This window comes from Lissotriton vulgaris, chromosome 12 (genome assembly GCF_964263255.1).
Source record: "Lissotriton vulgaris chromosome 12, aLisVul1.2, whole genome shotgun sequence".
Classification (NCBI taxonomy): Eukaryota; Metazoa; Chordata; class Amphibia; order Caudata; family Salamandridae; genus Lissotriton; species Lissotriton vulgaris.
In genome coordinates this window covers 702,163,941-702,182,564 of record NC_141700.1, presented here as the reverse complement: position 1 = coordinate 702,182,564, position 18,624 = coordinate 702,163,941, and positions in this window count along the sequence as shown.

Sequence of the window (18,624 nt, the reverse complement as noted above, 5' to 3'; positions counted from 1 at the left end):
GGTTATTGTTCTGGCCTATTCCCTTTCGGGTTCTCCCCCCCCGGCTGGGGTTCAGGGACGTTCCACTCGGGGGATGGCTGCTTCCTGGGCGGAGGTTCGTGGGGTGTCCCTTTCTGAAATTTGTAGGGCCGCCACTTGGGCTTCTGCTAATACCTTTGTTAGGCATTACCGTATCCAGAATGTTCTGGGGGATGACACTAACTTTGGTTTGGGGGTTCTTCGGGCTGTGTGTTCCTGATTCCCCTTGTTTTCCTTCTGCTGTGCTGTTGTTTTCAATAAACTGCTGGGTTTTGCTGTTCTGCTGTGTCCTAGTGGTTTGTTGTTTGATGATGGCCGGTTGCTGCTTGGGTATTCTCAATTGTTTGTATGAAGGGGACGAGGACAGGAGGGACCTGGGGTAATGTCCTATTACTTACCGGTAATCTTCATTACTCCGGGTCCCGTTGTCCTCGTCCCCTTCATACCATCCCTCCCTCCCTCCCGGGCTTTCCGGCCCTCATCTTGGGCTTGGTGGTTCAGGAGGCATGCTGGGTACTGTACCCTTATATACTCCCTGTAGGGAGAGGGAGGGGCGTACCAGCATTCCTGCTTTCTTTTTTCTGTCTGGGAGATGGTTAATCTCAATTGTTTGTATGAAGGGGACGAGGACAACGGGACCCGGAGTAATGAAGATTACCAGTAAGTAATAGGACATTAATGCCCGGATTACCAGGAGGTCAGTGCTTTCCAATTCCTGTGTAAAACCCCTTTTTGCAAAGGACTTAAAATTCCAGCTGGATCATATTAAATGCATCCAGTAATTACCCGGTGCTATAAGTATCTCTCTCTTTGCCAAATTTCAGTCAGGTCAAATCTGTTTGAATTTAACAGAGGAAAAAGTGTACCGTACATACCGTACTATGTGGATTTTGGTGCAGTACGCACCAAAATATGCATGTTATTCACTATGGGGCCGATTCGCAGAACTAATCTGAGATAAAATCCTACATTTACTACTTTTGGTATGCACAGAAGGCATTTAGTAGTAGTGAAGTTAGAAATACTAACTTTACTACTACCAAATGCCTTTTGTGAATACCAAAAGTAGTACATTTAGGATTTTATCTCAGAATAATTCTGTGAATCGGCCCCAAGAAACTCGAAATAGGTGGCATTTATTGTACCTATAGCGTACCCCAGTATATTCTTACTTATCTGGTGTGATATGAAGCACCTGGATTCCAGCAAACTTAGAATCAGGGCCTATATATGTTTAAGACCATATCACACTGAATGTAAAAGAAGACGTTCACTTTAAACTTTTTATGTCCAGATCAAATTAAATTTGTATTTATTTCTGCATTACCATTTGTATTCTAATAATATTTAGCATAATGAACTTGAGGTACATTCGAAACACCTCAAGCATATTTATTTTTTATTTTTCCATTTTATAAAGTGGTATTAAGGTCTGTGTACTAGAGTGCTTTAGAGCTCTTTACAATGATAAGTACAATTAGTACAAGACTAAGCCAGTCACAGACATAAAAAAAACATGATAATTGAAGATACACAATAAGCTACTAGATACAATGAAGAGCTGCTAAGAGCGAAACACATGTCAGAAGCTTAGAAAAATGAAATATTTAAAATAAATTGTTATCAAGCTTTGCTCTATTGGAAGAAGTGCAGATTTACAAACAGGGACCACATTGACCACAATGCACTGAGTCTGGTTTCACTTGAAACTCACAGCTGAAAGCTATGGTATGAGTGCCAATCATGTTAAGTGTGTGGCTACAAGGAGGTTGTTTTGCCTAAGATGGTTCCCTGGGCCTATGGCTCTAACCGGAGTAGTAACATGCTGTTTGTTGAACTAAAACAAGATACTGGTCTTTGAATGTAATGCTGCAAACGAGATACATGTGTCTTGGGCTTTGAAAAATGATATGTTTGAAAGTAATTAACAGTTATCACGCTTTGCTGTTTCGTGAGAACCGCAAATCTGAACAGATGGACCGCATTGACCAGAATGCACTGGGAGGGCTACGGAGTCTGGTTTAAAATGAAACTCACAGCTGGTTTAGTGCGTGCCAGTCCTGTTCTGAGCGTGGCCACATGCAGTTTTTTTGATATGCCAGGAACTGCATATATCATATAAGAGAAAAAAACACTTCAACTTCATCTACCAGGAATTTAAAAGGAAATAGGGAATTAATCCAGGCGGGTTGGTTGACGGAGGAGGCTCAATTAAAGAAAGAGGTTAGAATAGGGTAGCTGTGGAGAGAAGGAGAAGAGGAGACAGCATGGGACGATATAAAACACATTGGATCAGTTCCTCAGCCAGATAAACCTCTTCACTACCACTATACACGACTCCATGAGCCGTAAATATTCCTCACTGCCGCTATAGACTACGAATCCCTGAGCCCTAAGTACTCCTCGCAACCAAAAACTCTACCCATCCAAAGCGCATGCTACCTCTCTACACGACCCATCACTGAGTCATAAATATTCATTACTGTCAGTATACACTACTCATCCCTGAGCCCTAAAAGTGCCTCACTACCCCTATACAATACCTATCACTGAGCCGTAATTACTCATTGCTATCCCTATACCCTATCCATCCCTGTGCTATAAAAACTCTGCACTACCGCTATACCAATCATGTACCCTAAAAACGCCTCTCTGAGTCCCAAATGCTCCTAACTACCACTATACACTGCCCATCTCTAAACCCTAAAACCCATTAATGTCATTATGTAATGTGCAAAAAAATTGAAAAACATAAACCTATATTTTTTAGTTTTGATTATTCATTGATTGACAAATTTTAATGTAACTATATATATATTCACTGAAAAAAACATAGGTTTCACACCAGTTATAGTTAGGAATTAGCATTTAAAAAAACTGTTAAATTCACTGAAAAAAACATAGGTTTCACACCAGTTATAGTTAGCTGGAAATGTTACTGACATAAAACCATTGAAATTCCACGTTATAGTTAGTTGGACTCACTATAACTTGCGCGTGTAATGCACTGCTGATGACGTCACATATTACATCACTCATGACATGGTCAGTGACATCACTCATGACATCACTGATGACACCATCCAGTGAATGTGTGCCTTTCTGAAAAATAAATATGTTTTATATATGTATATGTAAAGGCCGATGGAAGAATAAATGTTTAAATAAGTGTCTTAATGGAAGTTTTTTGAAAAAAAAATTGATTGGTTAACTAGCTTATTAAGTGTATTTTAGTGAATACATAAATTAGCGAATATTGTTTAAATATTTAAATGTTTGTATCAGTGTTTCACTTTGTGTATAAATGGCTGCATGGGTTGGTGAGTAGCTACATGTGTGTGCATATGGGTTATTAGATGTTTTTTTAAGTATCAGTATGAGTGTCTGTATGGTTTGGTGGGGGTGTTACTTAGCACATAGATGCATCAATGACTGACTCACTGTTTGTATGTGTTTGGAAGACGGCATATGTGCAGGACTGTATGGATGGATGGGTGTGTATATGTGTGTGTTAGTGAGTGAATGACTGTCTCACTAGTGTCTTTATCAGTAACTACATATGTTTTAATCTAGTATATGTGAGTATTGATGTATATAAGTGAGTATATGTGAGAGTGAGAGATTGTAAGAGTTCCTGTTTAAATAAGTATGTGTTTCGATAAGTGATTGTTAAAGAGAGTAAGTATGTGTAAGTTTCCTTAGAAGTAAGGTGGTAGTGTGTGTATAGCTGTATATGCAAAGAAATGGATGTTCAATTGTTTATTTGCATGTGTGAGTATGTGTGTGAGCAACTTTTGGAAGACTGTCGATGTGTTACAGGATGTATAGGTGTATCACTACATATGATGAGTGAGTATATGTATGAGTGACTACATAGAACTGTTGGTGAATTAGTGGATGTGTATATAAATGGTGGAATTACTGAATTGGTTGTTGTAACTGGTATGGGTATCTCCTTTTTTTTAAAATTTTAGTTTCTATTTTTGAATATGTGTTTCAAGGGTTACAGTGCAAGGAGGTCTGTCACTCTGTCACAAGGATGGTGTCATCAGTGATGTCATGAGTGATGTCACTGACCATATCATGAGTGATGTAATATGTGATGTCATCAGCAGTGCATTACACGCGCAAGTTATAGTGAGTCCAACTAACTATAACGTGGAATTTCAATGGTTTTATGTCAGTAAAATTTCCAGCTAACTATAACTGGTGTGAAACCTATGTTTTTTTCAGTGAATTTAATAGGTTTTTAAAAGCTAATTCCTAACTATAAATGGTGTGAAGCCTATGGTTTTTTCAGTGAATTTCATAGGTTTTTTAAATGCTCATTCCTAACTATAACGGATGTGAAACCTATGGTTTTTTCAGTGAATTTCGTAGGTTTTTTAAATGCTAATTCCTAACTATATGTAAGGCCCCAAACCTATATTTTTTTCTTTGAATTTCAAAATTTTGTTAATAGCAAATGTCTATAGCTATAAAATGTAATATGTTTAAAAAAGAATGAATCCTATATTTTATTTGTATTTAAAACAATTTTTTTAATGTATTTTCTTTTTTTCTTTTTTTTTTTTACCCTGGAGCACTCCCGGGGCACGCCCCGGTGAGCGCCCCGGAAAGCGTAGTCTTTTGAAGCGCCCCAGGGCGTGCTCCGGAGAGCGTCCCGTTAGCGCTATTGCCGCGTACGAAAGCGTCATCGTGACGTATCCCGTAGCCGCGTCTACGTGATACACACGGCGTAAGCGCACCCAGAAGCACTCGAGCGAATACAATTGCGCAACGTAAACATGTGACGCGCTTACGCGACGTGCCCGGGGGGCGCGCCGCGTAAGCGCGTCGGTCATGTGACCTGAAAATAACACTTTTTATTGGGGCAGAACAGTTTTGGTTTCATAATGATGAAATCCCTGGTCTTGTGACCTGAAAATAACACTTCTCATTGGTTCAGGCCTTGTTTTTCCCAAATGATGAAAGACCCCACCTTTTTTCCTTATTCTGACTTTGTCCTTTGACTTAGGAAGACCTGTATTGCACTCTTTCAGGTATATTTTGTACTTTGAAATGGCTTCAATAGCAGCAGCAGCTGGAGCATCTGCACCACCACCACCACCACCACTACAACCACCAAGAAGACCACCACAAGATTACATTGGTGGTCAACAAGAGGAGGAGGAGGAGGGGAGGAGAAGATGGCTGCAAGAACACAATACCCCATACCAGCCAAAACCACACATTGTATGGGAGTTTTTTTCGATCCAGAGGGCAAGAAAAAAGTAAGGTGACTTGCCGAATCTGTGGCGTGGAACTTTCCAGGGGAAACCCTAATAAGAAATACTCTTTCGGAAACAACACCATGATTCGCCACATGCAGCGCAGGCATCCAATAAACTATCCCCAATCTTCAAGCTCCACCTCCCAAAGAAATCAACCCACTCCAACGGGACCAGAGGCAAGGGAGACGATCCCTTGCATTTAGCCACGGTTTGGGGATTTCCGTAAAACATGTATACATTGTGGTAAGACCCTCTCCTATGGTGAACTGAGCATAAAGCTCATCGTCCTTGCTGGGGACAACCACAAATGCCCCAAAAAACCCTAAATTTTTCTTTTTTTCTTTTTCTGCTCCAGTTGAGCCATTTTTCAATTCCCTGTTTTTTCGTTTATCCCCATAAAAATACCAAAAAAATATATAAAATAGTTCATAAAAGCCAAAAAAAGTACAAAATGTTCCAAAACACAAAAAAATATAAAACAACAAAAAGAAGAAAAAAACAGTTCTTTTTAGAACTACCTCCAATTTATAAAAAAAGGCTACATTTTTTAATAACTCTGTCATTCTTTTTCCCCATGGGCCGCTCCCCGGTCCGCTCCCCGGTGCGCGTACCGGGCGCCCCCCGCGCAAATAAAAAAAAATATATATATATTTTGCACCGCGGGGCCCTTTTATACCCCCCACATCAAACCTACGGGGTCAGGGGGGTCTACCCTGCCCCCTTATGGTCATTTCCCCCTTTTTTTCCACCTCTTGTGTCTCTATCCTACCGAGACACAAGATGGCGGCCGGTCCGGACTGTTTCGAATATTTACAGACACACGAGAGCCAATCAGCTTTCCGTGCGCACCTCGCGTGTCACGCCCGCTGTGCTCCCCGGTGCGCGTACCGGGGCGCGGCCATAGATATATATATTTTTTTTAACCTAAATTACTCAAAATCCACTGGAGCACATATCTTGAGACATAGCAAAGGCACATCGGGCTACCAGTCCCTACAATTTTGCCAAGTTTGGTGGAAATCCATTCAGCCGTTCGGGCTAAAAGTGAGTTCGACCGCCCTATGGAAATTAACATGGGGAAAACACGTTTTGGGACCCCCCCCTTTTATCTCAGCCCCCGCTTGACAAATCCCCCCCAAAACTATCAAGGAAGGACCGGAGCTCCGCGAGGCAAATTTGAGGAAATTTTCAGGCAGATTCGTCAACAGGCGCCAAAGTTATTCCAAATAGAATGTTGAGATTTTGCATTGAAAAAAATCCTAACTATACCTACCTACTGGCGACCGCCAGTAGGTAATATATATAAATATATATATATATATTTATTAAAAAATAGCACCCTTAAATACATTCTAGCATGCACATATATACATACATGAAAAATGTTAAAGTTAGAACACTTAAATCTACGTTACATGGGCAGTAAAACCCTGAAAAGTGAAGGACTAAAAACATACTTGTGATGTAGTTGCCCAATTAAACTTGCACAATAAAATGGCTCCCAATATAGTGCCTGTAATGTAAACGTACCATAATGACTGTGCTGTATGCGGATCTATAGCTATGGAGTCTTGAATTGCTACTGCTCAAGTCCCATTTGTGCTGTGAGTTTGTTGGGAAATGGTAGTAAAAATGGTCACTATACATTCATTCATCAAGCTTTGTTTGGCACAAAATTCACTGATCCTTAAAAGCACAAAATATTCAACTAAATTGTTACGATATGATAAAAACATTGATCTCCTAAAACAAAAATTCACACAATGCCATGAAGGCAGTTAATATAAAACAAATTAGAAAAACAATAACATTATGTGCAAATGTCATGCCTAAATACACCAGACTGATTTATGTCTGCAAGGTTAAAATGCAAATCTGATGACCATCTCTATGCTTCTGCTTAATTGCCGCTCACTCCCCAAACACTCCATGGAAATCTCCCTAATGTTAGAGGAAATAAGCCCAGACATCCTTTTCGTCACAGAGACGTGGCTACAGGAACACTCAACCCGATTTGGTACAAGCACTCCCACCTGGATACCAAATACTCCGCCTTGACCGTAAAAAAGGAATTGGCGGTGGCCTAGCGGTAATTCATAAAGCAGAATATGAAGTCACCAGCACCCCGTGCATCTTCCAGACAGTGAATGTCTACCTTTCTTTATAAAACTCAGCCCCACACATACCTTTTCTGGTATGCTCATATACCGCCCGCCAGGGTCACAAGGTCAGTTTCTTTCCAATCTTGCTTCGATAGCTGAAAACCTTGCACTTAGCTCTGCTAACTTTACAATCCTGGGTGACCTCAACATCCATCTGGATGACTTGAACGACCCCATCGCCAGAGAACTATCCTCCAGCCTAAATGCCCTCGAACTACATCAACATGTCCTTGGGCCCACTCATTTAAAAGGCCATCTCTTAGACCCCATCTTCAGCAACTGCCCCAACCTTCACGTTGGAAACCCTTCCCCCCTTCCCTGGTCCGATCACTTTCTTATTCCATTCACCTGGACCCTCCCCTATCACCCCCCTCCTAAACCCCCGATGATTCAACAGTCACGCAACTGGCCAAAAATCCCCTTACCTGAGTGGCAGGACTTCTTACAACGCACCAAACCCACTAACACATATAATCCCATCCAGGGCAACGAGAATTACAACAGATGGATCACCAGCTCCTTAGATCTAGTACTCCCACTAAAAGTATCCATCCCAAGTGGGGCAATCCAACAGCCCCATGGTACACAACTGATCTACGGGAGGCCAAACGTGCCTGCAAACGAATCGAGAGGAAATGGCGCCTTGATTACCTCCCAGCAGACAAAGCGAGCTATAGAGCAGCTATTAAAAACTACAAAGCAGACATCCAACTAGCGCAGGCCAAATACTACGAACAAAAGATCGATAAGGCAGCGTCTAAACCCAAGGAGATCTACCGGATAGCTAAACCCCTCCTGCAACTTCCCGAGACCTCAAAGGATCACAACAATACCCAGACCCACTGTGAGGAAATAGCTGAGTTCTTTCACCATAAAATAGAAGTCATCAACTCCTCTTTCCCTCACTCCGCCACCTCGCCCAGAGACTCTGCCAACATAGGCCCCATGACAGTCCCACCAAATGTTCTCAATAGCTTTCTGTCACTAGACCTAATCAACCTAGAAAAAATCATGGGACAGGTCAAATCTGGATCACCCACCGACCCAGCTCCCCCTAGGGTTCTCACACCGATAACCAGTCAGATCTCACCTACCATCCAAGACCTGCTCAACTCCTCCCTCCACACTGGCATTGTCCCGCCCTTATGGAAAAGAGCAATGGTCAAAGCTTTATTAAAAAAAAACAGCCTCGATCAATCCAATCCTTCTAACTATCGACCTATCTCCCTCCTACCTTGGCTCAGCAAACCTCTTGAGAAGCACGTTAATTCTGTTTTTACCGACTTCCTGGAATCTAACAACATACTGGACCCCTCCCAGACGGGCTTTAGGCCCCGTCATGGAACGGAGACTGCCCTGATTGCAGTGACGGAGGAGGCAAGAAGGATCCTGGACGATGGCGGGTCTACGGCCATTGTCCTACTCGACCTAAGTGCCGCCTTCGACACTGTAAATCATAACATTTTAATCCACCGCCTTGGTATGATACGAGTGTCAGGAACAGCACTCACCTGGATGAGATCCTTCCTCACAGACAGATCCTTCCAAGTATTTGAGAGGGATTTCACCTCCTCCAGTAAACCTCTTGATTGCAAAGTGCCTCAGGGCTCCTCCCTGAGTCCAACCCTTTTTAATGTTTACCTTAGTCCTCTAGCTGATGTCGTCTGCCCCTTCGGTGTGAGAATTGTCACCTATGCGGACGACACACAGCTAGTGGTAGCGCTGGACCCTCCCCTCAACTCCCACCACAGCTTACACAAATGCTTGGAAGCTGTTGCCGCCTGGATGTCAGGCTCCTGTTTAAAACTTAACGGGGACAAAACAGAGGTAATGCTCCTTGGAAATAACATCATGAAATCCATTGATTCCACCTGGCCCCTCTGTTTAGGTAGCCCCCACAACCCAAGGAACAAATCAAGAGTCTTGGCATCTGGCTTGACCAAACTCTTACCTTCAACCACCAAGCAACCAAGCTTGCCGCCACCTGCTTCAGGCTGATGAGACTACTTCGAAAGATTCTCCCTCTCCTCCCGTTCCACTCAAGACGGATCATGGTCCAAGGACTAATCCTTTCCCGTCTCGACTGCAGCAAAGCCCTTTATCTTGGGGCCCCACAGTCCACACTCAACAAACTTCAAATCATTCAAAATTGCGCGGCAAGAATCCTTCTGGACATCCCTCATCGAACCTCAGTCAAAGCCAGATTGAGGGACCTCCACTGGCTCCCTGTGAGAGCCAGAATCGAATTCTAGAGCATGTGCATTGCTCATCGCTCTTACTGGGGAACAGGCCCTTCCATCAATCGCCCCTTGGTGAAAGCCTATCATCCCTCTCGCCCCCTCAGATCCGCGACCTCCCACCCCACCTCAGTACCACGCATCAGAAGAGGCAGATGCGGAGGTCGTTCGCTCTCTTACAATCTAGCCAAGACTTGGAATTCTCTCCCCCTCCCAATCAGATCAGAATCCAATCTACTCACTTTCCGAAAACTTCTTAAAACCTGGCTTTTCAATAAAACTCCGATCTAAATCTTCCCTCAGTTCCTCATAATCCAGCCTCTCCTGCTCAACCCACTTTCCTCGCAGCGCAGGGACGCCCCTGGGTAGCCATCGCGCTATATAAATTCTCTTTCCATTCCTTTCCATTCCATTGTCTATGTATAACCATGCAACCCAAATGGAGTCACCAATAAGCAAACCGACAAGCTAAAATCAGCACATGAACCCTTATCAAATTTTCCGGTTTACTGAATCATCTAAAAGAGCTCTAATATGGATTACCTTCAAGAGGAACAGGGGGAACCTATAGCATACTCTAGCATCCCGTACGTCATACACACATTTAAAAGCCGCCTAGTGATATTCAATTTGTAAGAATAGTGGTTTAAGAAGGGATTTCCTGGGAGTGAAATAAAATGTACAAAAAAAGTGCTATATGCGGAGTAGACTGATCTGATCGGTATCACAGGGACACTTCCTAGTAATTGTTCCCCAGCTCGCGTTTTTTGGAAAAGCAGTCAAATGATGGAAAATAAGAAGATGGAAATGAGTTAAGAAATGCCTGTGCTGTTCTTTATTAATTATGGTAAGGTACGGTTTGCATCCGAACTCCTCCTGCCATACTCTGTACCACCCTACTGTAACCTTGGGGAGATGCACTTGTTTCCTCTTCCCATGACACATGCTCTCTTATTTCTTTTTTTGAATACCTCAAGATATCCTCTGGATGAGACCACAGATCCCCCTCTGCCTGTCCAGTCCCAGTGAGGTGTGTTTTATGTACGTAAACATGGGATTCTATTCATCATATCTAAGCTCATACAGTCTTTAAGGATTAACTTAGTAAACTGATTTTCTTGTTTGGACCAGACAGATCACCACAATAATAGTGGTTTAGTTTCAAGGGTATTAGAAAGGATTTCAACTCCCAATGCACAATAGATGCCAGGGTAGAGTGGAGTACTGACAGTAATCTCCTTAAATAGGTGTGTTCTGTTATCTGAAGAGCACTCTTGTCCCCCGTGGCCCAGATCCCTGCACCATACATTACAGATGAAATTGTTTTAGGGTTATAGAGGGTGAGCATCAGGTCAATAGGTTTATTACCTAATTTAGATGCTAACCTCATTAGCCCTTCATTATTTCTAATCATGTTGGAGACACAGATGTCCCTATGGCTCTGCCAATCAAATTTTGATGAAAACTGGATCTCCGAAAATCTAACAGTATGGTGCGTTGTACTTTACTCCCTTTAATATAAAAAGTATGTGTTTCCCTCCTGCACGACCGCAACGCATTGTAAAAGTTTTAGCAATATTCATTTTCATGCTCCTCTCATCCATAAAGTCAGTAAAAGAAGTTATTAAAAGTAGGAAACTTTTTGGGGTACATTCTAATACAGCCTCAACATCAGCATATAGAAGTATCGGGACTGGCCACCTACCAATCCTAGGGGTATCAGCACCCAGCGCTTGAATTGTTCTCGTCATTTATATATAATTTAAAAAGGAGGGGCCCCAATGCACACCTCTGTTAAACCCCTCTCCTCATCATACAAAAGCCACAGAACTTGGATTTAGTGTGTTAAAGTCAGGTCATTTGCTTTTGTTTATTTCTGCAAAGTTTCAGGAAATTATGCAAAATTACACAAAATGCAAATCCATCATTTAGTACTATATTGTAGCATAAAATGTGCTCTTAATGCATTTTGTGCTAAAAAACACAAAACACATTTGCAGTGAACAACAACTGCTCATATTTTGGTTGTTTCTCTTGTTCTTTCACTCCTGCCATTTAATTTTCTGGTGAATGGTGGCATAAATATGCAATGTGGCACAATGGCATAATATGGGGAGTTCTACATATAAAACGTAACACAAAATATTCGAAATTATGCATATTACGCCAGTCAGCCATGCCTAGTTAATGTTTGTTTGTTAAGGCAGTATAAATTGTTGCTGAAGTTGGTTTTCCTTAAATATCTGCTCTTACATAAAAGCTGAATTTTGGGGAGGGCGGCACTCAGGCATGGTCTGTCCCCACAGCCACCATCCGCACCTATCCCCTGCTCTCCTGGACCAACATAAACGACGACGACACCATCAAAATCATGAACACCATCCACTTCGGATCTCCGTCAGACCCATGCCCACACCACATCTTCAACAAAGGCAGCACCACCAACGCACCCCAACTCCTGAAAGCCATTAACATCTCCTTCGAGACAGCGACCTTCCCAGAGAGCTGTAAGCACACCGAGATCAAAGCCTTGCTCAAAAAACCCAAGGCTGACCCCAAGGGCATCATTAACCCCTTCTTTTATTACATTTGTCATCCCTAAGGTAGGCCCTAGTTAGCCCAAATGGCAGAGTCTATTGTAATAAAAAGATTGTGCATGTAAATTCAAGCTTTACACGTCCTGGCAGTAAAATATTCCTTAATTAATTTTTCACTACTTTAAGGTTTACCTCTTCCATAGGGTAAAATTGGGTTGCCTTATTAATGTAATAAGTGCTAACTTTTCCCTGGGAATAGGTAATATTTAATGTTTGTTGTCTGAGACATTGGTATTCAAAACCCTTTTTAATGGTAAAGTAGGATTTTAAGTTACGATTTTGAAAATGCCACTTTTAGAAAGTTGGCCTTTTCCTGCTCTATTTGGTGTCTTCAGCCTGCTCCTGGGTCACGTGACTGCGTGTAGTAGGCAGTCGGACTTTGTTAATTCCTCCCACACAGCCACACAATAGATGGATTAGGAGTAGCTAGATAGGCCATCACTGGCAGGATGGGGAATGTAGCTGGGCCAGGCCCACTGGCAACTGAATAGGATTTGCACTACCATCCCACAAAGTTCTTGTCACCCCTAAATTGTTCATGCATCCAGCTTGGAACCAAAGCAGGGGAGGCAGAAAACTTTAAGCACTTCAAAGGGAATTCTCCAGAAACTTCTCCTGCTTCAAACCAGGCATCAGTTATAAAAATAGAGCCCTCAGACCTACTCTTCAGTTCACTTTCTGGATCTGCGGAAGGACTCTCAGAGGACTGCTTGCTGTTGTGTACTTGTGAAGACTGTTTTGCTGCACCTGGAGGGACTGCTTTGTTTCCTGACGCCTGCCTTCAAGCCTTAAAGACCTGCCCTGTTGTTTGAGCCCTGATCCCTTTCTTGGACCCAGGATTGCCAGAGTGACCCCAAGGGCTATTTGGCTGTGCTCCTGATCCCTGATCTGATTTCTGTCCCTGATCAGAGTCTCAGGGACAGAAAAACCATCAACCATCTTGAACTGGCACAAGCCCCTCCAGTTCTGGACACTTGGAAGTGGTGGTAAAGGTGCCCAGACAGCCAAAATCCAAATCCTGGGACTGAAAACCTGCTCTGAGCATAAAGAGGAGACCTGGACCAACCTGCTCATCTGCCCAAGGTGCATCACTGGATGGCCTGACTTCATAGCAGCTTTCGCTACATTTTTCTCCACAGCATCAAATACTGTTCAATGATCTATCGCCAAAGGGGTAGCTGGCCTCATGGAACTCTCTTCGGCTACAGCCTTCAGCTTCATCCAGCTAGAGATTTTCAACTTTCAAAAAAAGAGACTCAGTCAGAACATTGAAATCTTCGCTGTGACCTCGTCATGTGGCTCCCCAGCGAAGACGTATCCTCATTGGAAACCGCCAGCAGCCTTACCCCACTGAACTTCTACCTTCTCAGAGATGTTTTTCTTGAAATTTCTAGTCCGAAGTTAAGAGTCAATTGTGCCCAAATCCACTTTTTTAACTGATGCGCACTCCATTGTGGTTTGCCATATTTTTGGGACTTTGACTCGGTCTCGTGCAACTAGATGCCAACAGTTGATCATATAGGCACTAGTTCTGACCTTAAACTTTAAAAAAATCATAACTTTGGTTCAACAGATTAAAGTGTTGTTGTTTTGCTGTCAAATAATGTATTAAATGTACTCTATTTTTTCTAAATTGGTGTGGGATTTCCCTTCTGCTGTGTTTTCACTTTATTACTGTTTGTGTGTTACAGATGTACTTTTCACATTGCCTGTAAGTTGAGCCTGACTGCTTTTGTGCAAAGCTACCAGAGGGCTAAGCAGAGGTTCATTTAGTGACTTTTGTGGTTCACCTTGACAGAGATTATGGCTGTTGCTGGAACACCCCATTCAACTGATAACCCAGTTTCTGTCATTGGTGTTCAGTGGTGGGATCCTGTACTTGTGTTTGTGCAGTACCACACAGTGATTTTTGTAATACAAAACTTCCATATTGACACCATAGTTGACCTCTCTTTTAATTCTTCTTAGTTGCCCATTTTTCTAAATGGAAGTACCCTGCCATCTTTTTTTGTACAATGGAGATGGAGCTGCTCAACATCAACACCCTCACCACGGCAGAGCCGCCGAGGCTCTGCAAGCAAAGGGGCCTGAATCCAAGCAAGAACCCAATAAGTTGGGCTACCAAATAGCCCTCGGAGCCTATGAGGAAGTCCAGAGGTGGCAGTCCACCCCAGAGGAGGCTGATGAAGAGGAGAGTGTACCCTTGGAGGATGATAAGGAGGAAGACCCAAACAGCAGTCCTGAGTGGCAGGAGGAGCATAAATCACCCCACCCCCCCTGAGGATGACCAAGGCAGAGAGAGCACTGTCCAAGGAGAAAGCTGAGGCAGAGAGAGTTAGCTATAGATAATGTTGAGGCAGATAGGGACATGGCTGAAAACAATCTTCTGTTGGGACGAGATGGGCCTGAAAAAGGTGTAGATAAATCCAGGAAAACGTCAGAATCTAGCAGCAAGGGTGGCAGCAATACCCCAGTGTCCACTGGAGAGAGGAGAGTCCACATCTAAAAAGATCTTGTGCCTACCTTTGTTGTGGGAGATGGCTTAGACAACTGGTTTGAGACCTAGAAGTTTCTTTAGAGATGCACAGTGTCCCTTAGTAAAATTGGGGAAGCAGCATCTGTAGACAGATTCCCAATGAAGAGGGTGCCTTGTTAGCCCTAGGGGAAGGGTTCAGGCTGAAGTACCCCCTCATGAAGGAGGCCCTGAGTAGGAAATATGGGTTCACCCCAGAGAGATATAGGAAGATGATTAAGGGACAGCCAAAAGGTGCCCCAGCAGACATAGATGGATTGTGTGGATCATTTTTGCAATGCACTGTATGGTTGGGTGAACGACTATGAAGTGAATGATTAGAAGGGGCTGAACAATCTGACTTCTAAAGAGCACATGTTCTGTCTTTAATTTAGAGAGCTGTGCCAACACCTTGTAGATAGAAAGCTCTCTGACCCCAGGTACCTTCCTAAGGAGGAAGACAGCTCTGTCAGCACCTAGGTACACAAGCAGATATCTGAGAGGGAGTACCAAAAGGGTGATCGAGGTTCCTACCAGAGGAAGGCGGTGGAGATAAGACTAGAAAGGAGTTCTCTCACAACCTCTCATTTCAGTCTTCCTACCTTTTCCTTGTTGTCAAATGTAAATTCACTATTCTGTCTTCTGCCCTTGGCTTCTAAATTTCCAGCCTGGTGCTTATCTTTAATTGTGCAATGTGATTTTATCTCACACAATTTGCTGGCAATCATGTTAATTTTCCTCAACAATGCATTTCATATCCTTTTTTATAACAGTTATATGATTTAATGACGATATTTGACTCACTTAGACATCAATGGTTAATTAATAACTGTCCTTGCCACAGTGCCAAAAATTGTTTCAATGCTGGTGTGTGCCAGTAATCTCACTTGCTATCTGGTTGCCATAGTCACAGGCACCAACATATAATTTGTTATAATTTACCAAATATCACAACACCAGTGACTTAAAGGTGTACAGTGACTAAACAATAAAAAATCATCAAGCATCCAGCTGAATGACGCATTTGACATAAGATCCAATAGAGTATACTCAAGATTACAGCTGTGCCAACCAATCTAAAATGTGATGCCAGACACTGCTCCAAGCTAAATATAACTCCATCCTCAAATGAAATGTTCATACTTCAGGTCTCACATTGATCTGGTTGACCAATAAGTAGATTCCCCACTGCTTAAGCTATTTTTGCAATGATAATAAACATTCTGTGGTTGAACGGTTAGCAATAAAGGGGGTAAAGTTGTTTGCTCGTCTTAATGATTTTTGTAAAATATCCACTGAACACAGAAGCATAAAATAATCAACCAGAGCATCAACAATCCTTTCCAAAATGTAATAGAACCCAAAAACTGCCAGGAACTCAAACAAGATAGTGTTTACTATAGTCCTTACTATAGTACTAAAAAACATTTCCACAACCAAATAGAAGTAGAACAAAACTATAGAGTACAAATTGTTCAATATTCACCTAACAACACAAAAAAGAGAGACGTGTACATGACTGGCATAGAATTAGCCTACAGGTGAAATTAATTTATTATGAGCAATATCCTGATGAGAAGATTATAAACAATGGAAAGTCATACAGAACCAAAAGGCAAACATTCAAATCAAAGTGAAAGAGACAAAATAGTGACCAGATACACCACAGCACACAGGTGACTTTCATCCAGTCCAAAAATGAAACCGATATCTCTGTACAACAGTTCGTACAATTCATCAATTTTGAATCCTTCCCTCCCACAATAGCTTTCAAATTTTTACCAAAGAAAAACTCAACTACACATTGAAAAACATGAAATCATCAAAATGAAACATGAAATATCAAACATTTGTGCAAACACTAGTAACACACATGGAAGAAACATTTAATGAATCCCTACAACTAAAATAAACCGCCACCCTAATGACACAGGTGCCTATAACATACTTCCTCCTAAAAACCAGAGCAAACTTCAGAGACCCAACAATCAAACTACATCAGACATTATGTGCGTTATCAACATGGTGGTAAAATAAGCAAACAAACTATTACAGGCTCATGTTCTAACACTTCCAAACTGTTAAGAAGGGTCTAGGCCACCCACAGAAAGCAAAAACAATCCTAACAAATGATTCCTACAACTGATACAACTCTGATACCGCCCAATTTCTCTGTGGAAAATGACACTGTTGACCACCACACAACCTTTTAGAACAACTTTGAGACAGTAAGTCTTAAGGTTACTCAAATGATCATTAGTTGTTCCTCCAAGACCACTACCAACAAAATAAGGTGACTTCAAGTTGATTTTCGAAATATATGTTTTCCCCTTAAAACAAGCAATTGAATAAATAACTTTATCTTCCTGCCTATGCAGATTATACCCAAATGTGTATTCACCTGAAAGCATGTTTATACCACTATTTCAAGATACATGAATCCCATCTTGCATAGGCTCAGGGAACATTCCTTTGTCTGAATGAAAGCAAGGGTACTTCTGACTGCCGGCATATCTAAAAATTGTGGGCCTCCTTTATGAGGCCCCTAGCCCCATCGGAACGTCACTTTTTGGGACGCTCCGTGGCTTAGAAGCCTGCGTGATATTTATCAGACAGCACTGAGCCACTTTTTTTGGCTTAATGCTGCCTGATAAATATCAGTCGCTTGAACGCAGTGTTCTGCATTAAAGGGGGGTGCAATGGGTGTTGCTGGGGGCATTCCCAGCAACATCAAGGCCTTTTGACACTGCTCCAGATTTACGAGAAATCGTAAATCTGAGGCAGTGCCAAAAGCTTACGCCTCCCCAGGGGAGGTGTAAGGGAGGCGCAACGGGGAGAAATATCTTTATTTCTCCTCATTTTTCCTTTTTCTATGTGTGCGGCATTGTGCAGCACACGTAGAAAGAGGAAAAGCCTCTTGTGATTATTTTTGTACAGAGAGGTTTCCCTTCCTGTACATAAATAATCTTCCCCGCAAGGCAGGCACCCATGCACCATTGTGCAAAGGTGCCTGAGTTGGTGCTCGGCAGCCCACTGTGCGCCAGCGCAGAGGAAAAGGACAGGAATGCGCAGTATCCTATAGATACGGCGCATTCCTGCCCTTTTCTTTTGCCGTAGCGCCTTCCCGCTGCGGCAAAATCTCATAAATGAGGCCCTGTATATTTTTCACCAAGCCAAAATTAATACAACTCGCACCAATACACATTATAAATCTGAATAATTTAGTATTAGTATTAATTCATAATATCTCATTCAAAGCCCATGTGAATGTAGCAGTGAACCGCATCCACGTCCAATTCTACAGGTTATATAGAAAGTGTGCCTGCTCTTTATGAACAAACAAATTGAACGTACTCATAGTGGCCCAATACCTAAGTATCACACTTCTACAGCTAAAATATCAATTGGGGCTGCATACAATAAAACAAGCATTGGCAAAGCCAATAGGTTTTGCCTATGCAAGATCTATTGGCTTTTTCAATGTTTTAAGACATGTTGCACAGCTTTCCAACATGGCTTGAAGTAAAGAAAAAAAGCTCTGTGACACTGCTCTACTATTTAGCCATGCTGCACAGCTTATATGCCCTTGGAATTCATTGGATGGACCCGGAGTGTAAGCGTTTGCTAAAAAGTCCTAGTATCTCATGTTGATGCCTGTTAGAGAGCAGCTCGTGCAGAGTGGCCTGTCATTGGCACTTTAAGGAGTGCACTGCAGCAAACTACAGGGTAGTTCATGTGACTGAGGGCATGGCGTTGGTTCTCAGAAACTGTCTTGCTGCCCGAACATTGAGCTTTCTTTCATACAATGCTGCATGTGAGGAACCT